Source organism: Macrobrachium rosenbergii, chromosome 11, assembly GCF_040412425.1.
Source record: "Macrobrachium rosenbergii isolate ZJJX-2024 chromosome 11, ASM4041242v1, whole genome shotgun sequence".
Lineage (NCBI taxonomy): Eukaryota > Metazoa > Arthropoda > Malacostraca > Decapoda > Palaemonidae > Macrobrachium > Macrobrachium rosenbergii.
In genome coordinates, this window is record NC_089751.1 from 17,495,386 (window position 1) to 17,511,302 (window position 15,917).

The 15,917-nt window shown below is 36.5% G+C and overlaps 1 long non-coding RNA gene across 1 annotated transcript in view; it reads right to left on the reverse strand.

Annotated features, from left to right (window-relative positions):
- LOC136843567 (uncharacterized) overlaps positions 1 to 15,917 on the reverse strand; it is a 144,099-nt gene that overhangs the window by 95,445 nt on the left and 32,737 nt on the right. Inside the window, exon 2 of the long non-coding RNA XR_010854586.1 lies at positions 3,706 to 3,800. This is a non-coding gene — a long non-coding RNA (uncharacterized lncRNA). The remainder of the gene's footprint in view (positions 1 to 3,705; positions 3,801 to 15,917) is intronic.

The window sequence follows — 15,917 nt, forward strand, 5'->3', positions numbered from 1 at the left end:
CCGGTGTACCACAGGGTACGGTGTTAGCTGCATTGCTGTTTGTGATTATGATTGCAGACATAGACAGTAATGTTAAGGACTCAGTAGTAAGAAGTTTCGCAGATGACACAAGAATAAGTAGAGAAATTGCTTGTGATGAAGATAGGAACTCGCTACAAAGAGACCTAAACAAAATATATAAATGGGCAGAGATAAATAGGATGGTATTTAACTCTGATAAATTTGAATCAATGAACTATGGTGATAAAGTAGGAATGCTATATGCATATAAAGGACCTAATAATGAGACAATCACAAACAAGGAAGCAGTTAAAGACCTTGGTGTGATGTTGAATAGGAATATGTTATGCAATGATCAAATAGCAATTCTATTGGCAAAATGCAAAGCAAAAATGGGAATGTTGTTCCGGCACTTCAAAACTAGAAAAGCTGAACACATGATTATGCTTTATAAAACGTACGTACGTAGTCCACTTGAATATTGCAATATAATATGGTACCCACACTACCAAAAGGATATTGCACAAATAGAGAAGTGTACAAAGGTCATTTACAGCTAGAATAGAAGAAGTTAAGGACCTTGACTACTGGGAAAGACTACAATTCTTAAATTTATATAGTCTTGAAAGGAGAAGAGAACGCTACATGGTAATTCAAGCATGGAAACAGATAGAAGGAATTACCGAAAACATCATGGAACTAAAATTATCAAAAAGAGCAAGCAGAGGTAGATTAATAGTGCCAAAAACTATACCAGGAAAATTAAGGAAAGCACACAGGACATTAATCCACCACGCACCAGCATCGATAATGCAGCATCTATTCAATGCGCTACCAGCTCATCTGAGGAACATAACAGGAGTGAGCGTAGATGTGTTTAAGAATAAGCTCGACAAATATCTAAGATGCATCCCAGACCATCCAAGACTGGAAGATGCAAAATATACCGGAAGATGCGTTAGCAACTCTCTGGTAGACATCAAAGGTGCCTCACACTGAGGGACCTGGGGCAACCCGAACGAATTGTAAGGTCTGTAAGGTAAGGTCTTCCCTTCCCTTTCCCTTTCGCCTTCCCCCTTTGCCCTCCCCCTTCCCCGTCCCCTCCCCTCCCCTACCCCATCTCCCTTCCCTCTCCCCTTCCACCTCTCCTACCCCTTCCTTCTCCCCTTTCCCTTCCCGCTCCCCTCCCCTCCTCCTTTCCCATCCCTCTTCCATCCCCCTACCCCTTCAAAATACAACTCGCTTGACTTTTAGAATTTATATGAAGTGTTTAATTAACCTTTTGTGGTAACTATGAACCACCTGCATTGTGAGGATCACAGTAAATACTACTCCTGTTATACAACTTGAGTCTTTATGATTTAAGAAGACGTTAATAATAACTGTTCAGAAATTTTCGACATTAAGTGATCCAACGGTATATAATAAAGGATTCTTGGCTGAACTTCGTTATTTTCGTTTCGGAATGGACTCAGCGGGTAATTCTAGAACAAAAGCAGGCACTACTGGTGATGGTCCGGAACCGCCAATGGCATCGGCGTTGGTTCAAAACCTATCAACAGCTGCTCCTGCACCTACACCAAGATTTGGTCAGTTTATGTCTGTTTATAACTGGAAGGTAAACGGGCCCGGTGCTGCCTGTAGACTTTTGCTGATTATTATCAGTTGGGTTAATTCAGCTGTGGATATGGGTATGGGTATGGTATGGACATGGGTATGGAATGCATATGGGTATGGTACGCTTATGGTGTGGGTATGGGTATGGGTATGGGAATGGTATGGTATGGGTATGGATATGGCTATGGTTATGGATATGGTATGAGTATGGGTATAGGTATGGATATAGGTATGGGTATCGGTACGGGTATAGGTATGGGTATGGTACAGATATGGGTATGGGTATCGATATGGGTATGGTACGAGTATGGGTGTAAGTATGACAATAGTATGGGTATGGGTATGGAATAGATATGGGTATAGGTAAGGAACGGATATGGGTACGGGTACAGGTGTGGGAATGGGTATGGTACAGATATGGGTATGGGTATGTGTATGGTATGGGTATGATACAGATATGGGTATGGGTAAGGTACAAATATGGAAACTACAAAATACGAGAGAAAGCGAGTTTCTGCTGGTGTGTGTGTGTGTGTGTGTGTGTGTATGTATGTATATATATATATATATATATATATATATATATATATATATATATATATATATATATATATATATATATATATATATATATATATATATATATTTATTTGCATTAGTACTCGTATTTGTAACAATGACTCCTAACTTTTCGCTTTATTCACACTTTTTGGGTACGATCTTCCCTGCTACGCCTTGAATGTTAAATGAAGATAACCCAGATATAAAAGCAGAGAGATTCGGACTCACGCACATTGGGTTGGAATGAGATTATGCCAAGGCCCTCAAGCACGAAGTAAATCTGTTCCCAGAGTTCCCGAGTTCGAATCTTTACCCGTGTTTGTAAGGTCCCTTTCTATCATGTTCAACGCTTTGTAATGACACAAGTGAAGATAACGAGAAGTTAAGAGGGCATTGTAAGAATAGATATATGCTGTAAAAGTGATCAGGAGACGTTAACAACGTTATCTCTCTCTCTCTCTCTCTCTCTCTCTCTCTCTCTCTCTCTCTCTCTCACACACACACACACACACACACATATATATATATATATATATATATATATATATATATATATATATATATATATATATATATATATATTCTATACCTATGTGTCTATCTATACTATATATACCTTTTTGTCTATCTATCTCTCTATCTATATATTTTTTCCAGCCTAGAGAGCAATATAAACTAGGACAATATGCTCTAATGGTAACCTTACGTCTATCCCACATGTAGCAAAATTCGTCTGAATTTGACAAAGATATGTAGCATATGCATGATCGGTAATAGATCTAAATCCTTCACTGCGGCCAAGTGACTTAGCACAACCTTAAGCCCGACTCAAAATTCTCGATCTTCATTCTCCATATTTCATGTGAATCTCATTGCGGATTCAACGCTTTGTGTCAACTAGTGCATTTAAAAGAGAACGAAAAAATCGAGTCGAGAAGATAAGAGGCCGTTTGGTCACTGGAAATTCAAATACTTTTGGTAAAAGTGACTAATATATCGTATATTATATATCTATAATATACTGTATATATATATGTATGTATATATATACATACAGTATATACATACATACATACATATATATATATATATATATATATACACACATCTATCGATCTATCTGTCTAACTCTCTCTCTCTCTCTCTCTCTCTCTCTCTCTCTCTCTCTCTCTCTCTCTCTCTCTCTCTCTCTATATATATATATATATATATATATATATATATATATATATGTGTGTGTGTGTGTGTGTGTGTGTGTGTATATATATATATATATGCAGTATACAGTTCATGTCTATTAGATGAAGCGCCTAATTCATCGAACATGGCGCTTGATTTGCCCTTTTCCGTTTTTCAGAAAATTCGTTTTCAACAGATCCATCATATTTCGTAACTGTGACAAGATATCTAAAAGTGGGACTATTATTCAAAGGTTGTTACACGAATGTTACATCAGTTTCTCCAGTATGCTCCTTTTTTTACAACCACTGATTAAGAAACATTGATTTTAAGACAAGGCCCACTTACCATTTGCTTCAGTCTGTTCTCTCCTGCTTGCGTCGTCTCCTTAAGTAGGATGCACGTTTTCTCACCAAAGGTTATGTGCATAACGGACATAAGAACTGCAAAAAGAAAAGATAATACATTACACCACTACTGACACTGAATTCAGGAAAAATTTGATCATCAACATTTACTCAAAACTTGTTACCTTCATGCAGCTTTTTTTCTTTCTATAAAGGCTACATATTTTTCTGGTCAGCTATCATTTTGATCAAGAACATTTCAATTTTCATTCAGAAGGAAAAGACTGAATCATTTTTCCACACTTTCTTTAAATGTGATAAATTAACTTCCTTATTTTGTCAAAACATTTTTCTTTGACAGTTTCATAATTACTTTCCAGTCCCCAATCTACTGCCTTGTTTTCAGCGTTCACTCTATCTCGAAATGGCGTCTATTAATGCTGTAGCATTAAAGATGACTCTAACTTTTTCATTTCTACTATCATTCCAAAAACAGATTCCTCACCAAATGAAATTCTGATAAATAAGCTTCACTGATATTTGTAGTTTTTTCCTGTGGTGGACCAAAAGTATCGCCCATGAAAAACAAGCAAACAATGCGCCGAGGTTTTCTGTACAGCGTATAATGCTGTATGAAACTCTCACCCACAGCCCATGAAACTCTTAGCCGCGGTCCATGAAACTTGTAGTTACGGTCAGGTGGTGGCCTGTGTTGTTAACACCTATAACGGTGCCACACGCAGGATCATGGTTAACTTTAACCTTGAACAAAATAAAAAATACTGAGGCTAGAGGGCTGCAATTTGATACGTCTGATGATTAGAGGGTGGATGATCAACATAATTTTGCAGCCCTCTAGCCTCAGTACTTTTTAAGATCTGAGGGCGGACAGAAAAAGTGCAAACGGACAGACAAGTAGCCATCTAAGTAGTTTTCTTTTACAGAAAACTAAAAAGACGACTAAGTGACGCGTTGACATCCACTTCTACAACTATAGACTTTCAAGCCTTGACTGTTACATTCTACGTCGAATTAAGCCGACTGTCTCTTGCCGTGAGGGCAGCAATAGTGTAACACTGGGTTTTAACAACTTCACATAGCTCTAAAAGTGAGAAAGATCTTGACAATGCTCTTATGCTTAAAATCGTAGATTCTCCGATTCTGTTTTTGGTTGGTAAGTGGTGTTAATCTCATATCCTTACTGACTTATTATCCTATACTGCCTTGTCATGTCATTATTCTTGCTCATTATTTCAGGAAACCTTTGAAGATATGTGTAAATCAGCTAACATTTGTGAATTATGAACTATTATAACTCCTCTTAATTGTAGCATATCACATTAAGCCTGTATCATTTAATTCGAGAAAATTGTTCTCGAAATTTTTTTGTTAATAAACACTCCATATAACCACTAACTACGGCTGTGGGTGCATTCATATTCTCTGTGAATTAATTAAAGCTGTTTGAAGATAAGTAGTCGAAAGGTGATTTTCACCCGTGGAATATTTCATAGTGTGCTTACACTACAGTCTATCAAAATCATGGACTTGGCTTAAGACTGTGAAATAAAGATGAAGCCAGAAAGTATGCTGAGTGATATCATTCAAGTCCGGAACGCTCTAATAAATATTTGGATATTTTTTATTCTTCAAAAATTCAATGGTAATTTAATTCACTGCCTCCCTGATGTGAGTTATGATTTACCGGACCTGGTGCTGTCCTCAGGACAATTACAAAATTGTCCCTCATTCCTTCTCTTATTATAGGTTACAGCTATAATGCTCAAGTATATAGTTAATAACAACTTATAATCAATGTCAAATGGAAAAGTTTCCACATAAAAATAATGGAAAAATAATCAGCAGAGAACCATAAGTGCCAAATGTCTGAAGCCCTTTTCAGAACATTGGTCCAAAAAGTATTCATGAGCGAGAAAGTGTTTTCGAAGGACAAGGTATCGAGTCTGTAAGAAGATAACTAGCTGTGATGAAGCCAATGCATGGGGGATATTTATATTTCCTTAGAAGAGTTTTTAAGTAGATAATTTTTACCGGAAACACTTTTGTCATCCTTGCGATTGAGCGTTGCTGTTTGTCTTCTCAGTTACTGCAATCTTGACCTTTAAATGTTTCTAGTATTGTCTGAGATTAGAATAAAAAAGTGAAAATTCAAAATTTTTTTTCCTTTAAGGGATTTATACCTGTATTTCACTGGACTGTAGACAGACCCTTAATTTTCTTAATGAATAAAAGACTTGTGCAGCAGAATAGATAAATTATTTACATTTTAATTACTTAATTACATACTCAAATTAAAGTAACGCTCTGGTATTCATTTCTCGATGTATAACTGAGTTTGAACAAAATTAAATCCTAATAGAGTTTCATGTTGTTATTTTTCTATTTACGCTGTTTTTCTCATTTTTTTTTATCTAAAATGTGAAATTATAATGAAAATAGCAGTGTGATAAATATTATATATGTAATTTGAAAATAAATAGACAATATATTGTGTAGTATATTCTTTCGTTATCCAAATGAACCAGTGAAGGAGATAAACGTTTATTCTTGGAGCTTTCAAAGCTTTTGTCGCGAAGACTGAAGTTATATCCGTTATATCCACATAATGGCAGCCTTACAGAAAATTTGGAAAATGAGTCGACTTATGAATCTCGAAGGCAAGCCTTACAGAAAATTTGGAAAATGAGTTAACTTATGAATCTCGAAGGCAATCAACATTTCTACCTTTCATTTTGACGCGGAAATAAAAGAAATTAGTATTACATTATTTAGAATTTTTTCTAAGAACATCACACTAAGCAACATGACATTTGTATTCAAAAGGCCCGACAAGCGGAAATAAAAAAGACACAGCTTTAATTAACAGCTGCATAAAGGATAATTTTCTTCCAAAGCTCTTAACATATCAGATTAACAAATGCTGTCACCTATTCTTAAAAAGAAAAAAATAAAATTTCCAAAGATTAGCTGAGGAACTTCCTCCATTAGAGTGCGAACTACCTGGAGGAGAAAAACTGGATGACAGGATGGAGGAGGAATTACACATTCCATGGAGGAGAGAAAAGGGAAACGAAAACTCTTGAGATGATCCTGGAATTGCCATTAAGGTCGTCCGTCTCCTCACTTCCAGAAGAACGACTTTGGAAGAAGAGAAGCCAGAGTGTTACTTATTTTGAGAGTATTCGTGGCTTTACTTAAGAAAACTACAATTTATTTACTCTCAGTAGAGTATGAAGCAGCTTTGGGTATTTTTCTCTAAATTTCATGATGGGACATTTCCCCCTAAATTACATGATTGGATATTTTCATTCTAGGGCTAATATATCCGTACTAAAATGCAATATTGCTCTATTTTCATTGAATTTCACTATCCTACTTAAACAATACTTGCTTTTACTATATTAATTGAGAAGACGATACAAACAAACGTTCTGAACACGGTACCTCATGTAAATGTGTTCTTTTTTTTTTTTAAAGTATATATGTTACTATTTTTTCGTAGTTTTCGCTTATGTGAATAATAATCTTCAACAACGTTGATAGTGGAGCGGGTAACTCTAAAATAATAGGAAAAAATTGGAGATGATTATGTGCAGTACAGACAAGAGGCATGTGCCCATGCTTTTGCTGAGCTTGAGATGTACATATGAGAGAAACAGTTGGCTATAGATGGGGGCTGCTATTTCATGATGGTAGAGTTTTATAATTTGTACAGACAACGAATGGAATACCTAAATGTTAATGATTCCTTTGTGCACTGAACACAGTTGAAAAAACAGATACATGCCAGTATCCCAGAACTGGAGGCTTTCAAGAAGGGAAGAGAGATTTTGCTTGCCTACAAGGGGAAAGTCGGAGAAGCCCTAGCCACGGCATATGACTACAATGATGCACTAATTGTGGCCAAAATAGCCTAAAAATTGAGGAAGTAGAGGCTTGAACATGAAACAGAATTTGATGGAATGTTAACAGCAGACACTAGAAGAAAATCTATGCTACTAAGTTAGCTGATAATTGTAATTGTGCTGAAAAACGGTGGGGATATAAAATTCCAACTTTGATATGGATCATTTAGCTTTTGCACAACTTTTGTACTTCGACTGTTCGAAGACTCCAGCTTCGTAAACAGCTACCAGACATTCCAAGTCAAGAGAACTTTTGTTTCCAATATCAATTAACTGATACATTTCATGTAATCGGCATCAGCTTTAATAGGGTTCTGGAACTAACAAAAGTGTTAAGAGAAGCAGCTGTAGCAAGGGGCAATGGAAGAAGTAGTAGTTTGTCCCACTACATTAAGAATAGGGCTCTTTACAACTTGCGCTGTCGACAATTTGGACCATAATCCAAGTCTCAAAATAGCACAAACGTCCTTCCATGAGCCAGGCATATTATTTTTCAGCATTCAAGAACAATAACAAGGGTGAGGTTAGTAACTTGGCCCAAATCACCCAAAGTGGAGCAACGTAAAAAAAAAAAAAAGTATCTTCTCTTTCCGAATATTACACAAGTGTATCACCTACTCACTTTAATCATGAAAATCGTCTCCCTTCACCCAAAAGCTGTAGAAGATGATGACTTGCAAACCATTAAAAAGTTTGTGGTACTGACGTAAATGAGGCTAGACTTGATCTCTTTGCTGGGAAACAAAGTTTATAATTGCATTCTTGCTACAAGGGCTGCTGTTAGAAAGCATTGCAAGGGAGCTGTCTTGGAAGCACGGCACATTTGGACCCAGTCTTTACTGTGCCATCCAGCAATACCCAGTCCAAGAAATAGGGGATGGCAACAGATTTATGGTGCCTGGCTTCCACATTGGACAGATTTTCCAGCAATAGCGGAATCTTGCCAAGAACTGAATAAGTGGGATGTAAGACGAAGCCAAGACAAGTGCAAGTCTTACAACTCTGGATTTACCTTCACAGCTCTCTGCAGCTGCACTTGCTAAAAATGGTAGCCATATTGGAAAGGTGAGTCCAGTTCTTCTCTTCATGACAGTAAGAATGCCAAGATATGACTCCATAATCATTATAAGGTCAGTATGCAATTTCTGCAGGCTTATGGAATGGGAACATTTAAAATATAGAGTAAATTTGCCATCATTTTTGAAGTGTCAGCCATCTTGGAAACAACCATAAAGTGAGGTGGCCGGTGGTTGATTTTGATTTATGGGATTAATACGAGCTCTCATGCCAAATCTGTTGCTTGAATCTCACCATCTGCTTTTTTTTTTTCTATTCACCTAAAAAGTATAAAAGTGTATAGTACTGTGCCCTTTTTTCTAATTTTTCTTTTAAATCTTCAGGCTCTCTCTCTCTCTCTCTCTCTCTCTCTCTCTCTCTCTCTCTCTCTCTCTCTCTCTCTCTCTTTGAGGTTATGGACCGCTCTTCATCCCATTACTTTTCTCTTATTTTTCCACTGAAAGACGTGATAAGGGCATTAGGTCTCCCACCCCGAGAGCAGTCTAAAAACAGTATTTTTACTCTAAATCAGAACTAAGAACGTTAAAGAAAACTGACTCCTTATTTTCTCAGTGCTACAAGATTTCAGCCAAAGGCAGATATGTTTGTTGCTATATGGGCTTTGAGAGTTTTTTCGTGGTAGGGCAAAGTTTAAGAGGCTGAAAGGACTGAAGTTCTGCATAAAAGGAAATGGAAAATGTTTCGAGGATCTGAATTTAAAGAAGCTTAAGATGTAGGTTGTGGTAGCGAAGAGAATAGAATACAAAGGCCAATCGCTAAGACCTATGAGATCATTCACCGCTGAAACTGAAATTGACAATATAAAGGTCTGAAAGGTGTAACAGGAGGAAAACCTCTCAGTTGCACTATGAAGCAATTGTTAGGAGACGGTGGAAAGTTATATGGAGGAAAGAGATTATGAACGGAGGTACAGTAAAGGGAATGAAGGGGATTGCAGCTAGGGGCCGATGGGACGCTGCAAAGAAACTTAAGTACTGCCTACTGTACGCCGCATGAGGTGCACTGACGGCATTACCCCTCTACGGAGTGGAGTAGTCACAGTTGAAGAAGAAAAGTTATGAAGCGCATTCTCGTAAGAATGTAAACATCTAGGAGTAGGCTTGGAGACAAAGTAACGGGAATCAATTAGATGCAACGAGTGATATAAAATGGGATGTATGAAGGGAAAAAAAAGCACAGGTAAAGTTCTTATGGACTTGCCAGCTAAATGAAAGATAATATAGCTACTGTTTTCTTATTATTTAAGATTAAAGCCAATACATTTGGAAAGGATTGTAAAAGGACAGGACCACTAACTTAAAGATAATTTTACACGCGTAAATAATTAGTGGATATTATTGGCAAATCTCCAGTTTGGAGAAGCATAAACTTAAAGTTTCTTTACACAACGAAAGTGAAAAAGAAAAAAATGATCTTGGACGTACAGCAGAATCGACCTTTCCTGGTCTTCCTCTTGAACAAACATATTCTTGGATATGCATCCACGCCTTTGTGTCTTTGGGACATATAAAGCAGCAGACAAGAATGGATGCTCTTTTAATCCATTAAGGGCTGTAAGCGTAATGTGACTGATTATCAGTATTATTATATCAGTCCATAATGTGATTATTACTATTATCAATCTATTTTTGTATTATTACTTTCTATTGTTACTTACTCCATTATGTACTGTACATTTAACCATGATTTTTGTGGCTATATTATTCTTCAGATTTAATTTCAAATTTGGTTCTTGACTTCCGCACGAGCAAATTTCCTGGAAATTGAATGATACGGGATATTTTCTCCAAATTTTAAGGGGAACAGGTGACACTTTCATTCCGTATTTTTTTATAATGACTGGAATCTAATAATTCTGAATTACAATGATAACCTAGGCTATAATTTTTTGGGGGAAACCGTGACCTCTAATACTTACCACATTATACCTCGTGTTTAATTGTAATGGTAGAGGTTTATCGTCATTATACTCCAGTTTCATAGTCGTTTAAAAATAGTTTATATTAAGCCTAGGACCAAGATATCAGTAGGGTAGTGCAATATTGGTAAATTTTAATTGAATTTCACTGACCCATGGAAATGAATAGCACTTCGAAGTAAGTCATTTTGTATTTTTTTGAAAAGGTGATTCGAATAAATGTTATGAACTTGGTATCAAATGTTAATGTCACATTTTTTCAAAGTATATGATTATATATTTTCGTAATTTTCAACAGCATTAATGTACCACTAATCTAAAAAGATTGTCTGTATCGGTTGGTTCATCAAATGTGCTTTTTGTTTCTTTCCAAGTTTTTTATTCTCAATTGATTCTTATTCTTTAAGTTTATCCATTGCCTTTTACGTTGTTTGAATTTTCATGTTTTCAAAAAACCTTAAAGTCATAAAATAACATTTACTCTTTTAAAATCTGCATAACATCGACATTCGCCGTTTTTATGAGAAAAATATATACTGTTAAACTAACGAATAACGGCGATGGAATTTGAACCATATAAATTGGCCTTTTTACCACCATCATATCCTCCATCGTTTTTCCAGCAAAGATTTCCGCTTCAAAACACATTGGATGTACGTCATCTCTGTCCATCTATACCAGTGGTTCTCAACCTTTTTTGGCGTATGCACCCTTTCACCATATGTCAGACTGTTATCCCCCCCCACCCCACTTTCCAAAGTTGTCTGCCTCAAAAGGTGTATTCCAAATAATATGCAAAAGAATAGTAACAGAAGCACATAAGCTAACGGAGAAAAAACCCAGCGTGACCTCTCAGTAGTGTGGACCGATGCACACTGCGTTTTGTGTGGTCCTGGAGCTAGTTTGATCCTGCCAATCTGTCACAATCCCCCTCCCCCCCTCTAAAACTCTGAAATTCCCCCCTTGGGGGGAATTCCCCCCTGGTTGAGAACCACTGATCTATACCATGATCTCCACACTCCAACTTTGTCAAGATAATTGCGCCATCTTGAAACTTTCCCATTTGACTGGAAGCAAGACTCACAGAACAGTCTCATGCTCAGGTTCCCCAATTAACTCCACGCATCAAAACCTCCGGATGTGAGAGGTTCGACAGATCAGTCAATAAACGTATCTCGTGACGTTACATACTGTATCAGGGAATAGAAGAAATTAAAAGAATAAACAGAAAATTAACTTCCATGAAGTTTACATGTGACGGCTCTTAAGATGCTTAGAGATAATGGATATCATAATATGTCTCCTGATGGAGAAATTATTTAAGGATCTTTGGTTTGACATTTCGGAAAGTATATGTCTTTTTTATAAAAATTATGACAAAGGCTACGTAAAGCTGGAAAATCCAGTTAAAATATGTTTTAATTTTCTGTGAAATGACAAAATTTAATTTATCCATCCTAAATCGAATGTATGCACATTAGAAATAGACAAAAGTCGGTGCGCAATTTGCCACATACAGAGTTAAAAGATTGAAAAGCAAAACCAGTACATAAGAGCATATAAAGATGGATTTTGAATGAAGAACCGTAGATTTTCAGTCACGGGTCGTATTAGTATCCAAGCAAATGGACCACATCAAAACACATTACTTTTAGTTACCTGTAATTGTGACATGTACGAAAATGTTTTAGAAGTTTACGAATAATAAACCCTGTGTCCTGGACAACCATCGTCTCCTTGCTCAGTTTTATCCTCTGCCGACACATTATTCCGATCAGTGATAAGTATATCTTAGTTTAACCAAACCACTGAGCTGATTAACAGCTCTCCTAGGACTGGCCTGAAGGATTAGATTTATTTTACGTGGCTAAGAACCAACTGGTTACCTAGCATCGGGACCTACAACTTAATGTGGAATCCGAACCACATTATGACGAGAAATGAATTTCTATCACCAGAAATAAATTCCTCTAGTTCTTCATTGGCCGGTCGGAGAATCGAACGCTGGGCCAACAGCGTGCTAGCCGAGAGCTCTACCCACCCCTCCAATGAAGAACTCTCCGATCAGTGATAAAGCTCCCACACAAAGCACTCCACAATTTCCCCTTGTTATGGCGATTGTCACTGTATTCATTGTCCTGGAAATCATTAAAAATGGTCACTTGCTAACTCCCTACAAAAAGATATCGTGGACTGCAAAATCCCGATTAAAGAAAACGATGCGTGTGAAGGGTCTATTCCCTTCCACTAGTGGCGAGTCACAATACTACGGCCGAGACAGTGAATCAAGCCACCACATTTTAGCGGTCGTCCTAAACAGCTTGCTTGCTTCGGGCTTTCATTGTAAGTCAGTGTGATCTATTTTTCTTACCATAATGTAGCGGTCGCCATTGATCACCAAAAAGATGGTGACTATTGCTGTTATGTACGAAACTATGATGATGATTCCAAAACTATTATGAATGACATCAGAAACAATTTTTGAAACATGCTATTAAGGAATTGCTAACTATGTAACGAGTTTAACATTTATGAAATCAGAAAAGATAGAACACGTTTGATAATTCGTTTTTTATAACTTTTCCTTCCTGGAATAGTTCAACAGCATATTTCATAAATGATCCAATTTCGTAAGATATAGGGGAATGCTTTTCAAGAGGGAAGTCTGGAAGTAAAGGCGAATATTAGGGACCTGAACCACGGGAATGTCTGTAATTCTTTTTTTATTTTCAGAATAAAGCAGAGGAAAACGAAGGTCAGTGCGCCTAATTATTAGGGTTAACAATGTAATAACGACTGAAATAAAAAAAAAAAGTGAAAATATCACACATGGTAGCAGGAAATATAACTAGTTTCAAATTTGTACACTAGGAGATTCAAGTACGGTCATCACAACAAAGGATACCTTTTTGTAGCACAATAAAAAAGAATGCAATATCTAACCAATCGAAACAACCTAATTTTCTCATAGATGCGCTTTGACTCTCGGTGGGTAAAGGAATTAGATTATTGCTTGTAATATATTTTCCAGTGATGGGCCGTCGAGAAAATCTAGGAAGAGAGAGGAAACCGCATGAAAATGATTATGATGCAAAATACATAGATTTATCTCGTGAATTTAGGGCGCAGAGCACAGTTGCATCATGCTATGCACTACTAAATTAAAACCATAATATTATACGTAAACTCTTCGACTTCAGCATTTCATTTCACAAAACGGGCCTTCACATGATACTGGAACTGGACCCACAAAGCAGACAGGTAATTAATCCGTTAAGTTTACGTGCGTTGCTCTTCAGGTAATTGCTGACAAACAGCTTCATTTGCATTAATCCTCCAACAATGTGGCTTGTTGACTGTGTTTTAAGAGGCATGGTTATTCTAGGTGCTAATGCAAGGCTTGTTGTCTGGACTAGGCTCATACTGTATTGGTTAAGGAATATACAGTTCCAAAGGTAATCAAGTACGCAAGCCAATGGTATCATCAAGGCCCTTAAAATAATAATATATAATAATAATAATAATATTATTATTATTGTATATCATTATTGTATTATATTATATTATATTATATTATATTATATTATATTATATTATTATTATTTACAGTCTACAACTTTTAACAATAAATACTTTACTTCTGGTAATTTTTTAATAAATAACCAATCCTAGATTATTACTTTTTCAAAAATCTTTCAACAGTATATATTACATTTTGCTATAAGTCTTTCTCCAGAGGAATAACTCTAAGGACCTGCTGTTTTAAAATTCTTTCCATGCGTATCCGCGTCTTCCCTGACTTCCTGAAACTATAATGATATAGCGCCTACAAATAGAAAATTTTTCTCACATACTTATTGAGTTCTAAAGTTTCTTGCGAGAATTTACTTCAGGTGTTAATTTTCATTCTTCATACTTTATTATTTTTCTTTTTATATTTGGTTCGTTTAATTTTTTTTTCTCGTCGCTAAGTCCTTACTTTTGCCTCAATGTGAATTCGTTCCGACTTTGCGTTCCTGAGAAAATGTGTCACTTAACTTTGCCTCTTTAACATTCACTGCACTTATTTTTAAGCCTCTCTCAATTCAAATCCTAGAAACCCTTTCCCACTTCCTCTTATATAAACTTCAAACCCTTGTACCTCTTTAACTTCGTATCCCTACAAAATATCCGCTATAGAATGTGACCTATAACACATTCCCCTGTGGCTAAGATTTTTGTCTCGAAGAAAAGAGAGAGTTACTGTTTAAATCTTACGCATATTACGCAGCATATTTAGTTTTTTTTTAATCGGTAGTACTTGTGTTACTGAGTAAAATTGCAGATTTTCTTTTTAATTACAAGGCCTATGAGACTGGTGAACCGACATCCTTACTTTGTCCAATATATGAAAATGGAAAGAGAAACAAATAGTGAAGAAGAGTGGAGCATATACTCAAGGTGTGTGTGTGAGAGAGAGAGAGAGAGAGAGAGAGAGAGAGAGAGAGAGAGAGAGAGAGAGAGAGAGAGAGAGAAGAGAGAAATCTTGTTTCTTATTTATGTTAGGATGCATATAGTCCAATTTATAATTCTATCCAGAATTGAAAAATAGAGAAGTGGAGAAGAGTGGAGCATAACCTCAAAGAGAGAGAGAGAGAGAGAGAGAGAGAGAGAGAGAGAGAGAGAGAGAGAGAGAGAGAGAGAGAGAGAGAGAGAAATTTTCTTGTTTCTTATTTATGTTAGGATGCATATAGTCCAATTTATAATTCTATCCAGAATTGAAAAAAAAGAGAAGTGGAGAAGAGTGGAACATAACCTCAAGAGAGAGAGAGAGAGAGAGAGAGAGAGAGAGAGAGAGAGAGAGAGAGAGAACACTTTCCTGTTTTCTGATTATATCAGAAAGCACACAGTCCACTTCTTAATACACAGATATAAATATAGACAGATAAATGTTTTCCTAGCTCGGTTCTCGGATCACCGTTTATAGTAACCCCAGAAACTCCCTCCAAAACCGCAGTTTCTCTCTTCCCTAAAGTTGTGCCTCGGTAAGTTAGTAGACGGATGACCTTAATAACAATCCCGGAACTTCTCAAGCGCTTCTACCTCCCTATTCTCTCCTCCGATCTGCTACCCGAATTCTCCTCCAGGTAGTTCCCAAACTCTAATGGAGGAAGTTAGCTCAATTAATCTTTTAGAATTTATATTTATGTTAAGAACTATGAAAGATTTTCTTTTTATCATCCCATAATTATAGTTTTGTCATTTAAATTTTCGCCTTGTCATGAATCTTGGGTAGGATAGGCACGTTGGAGC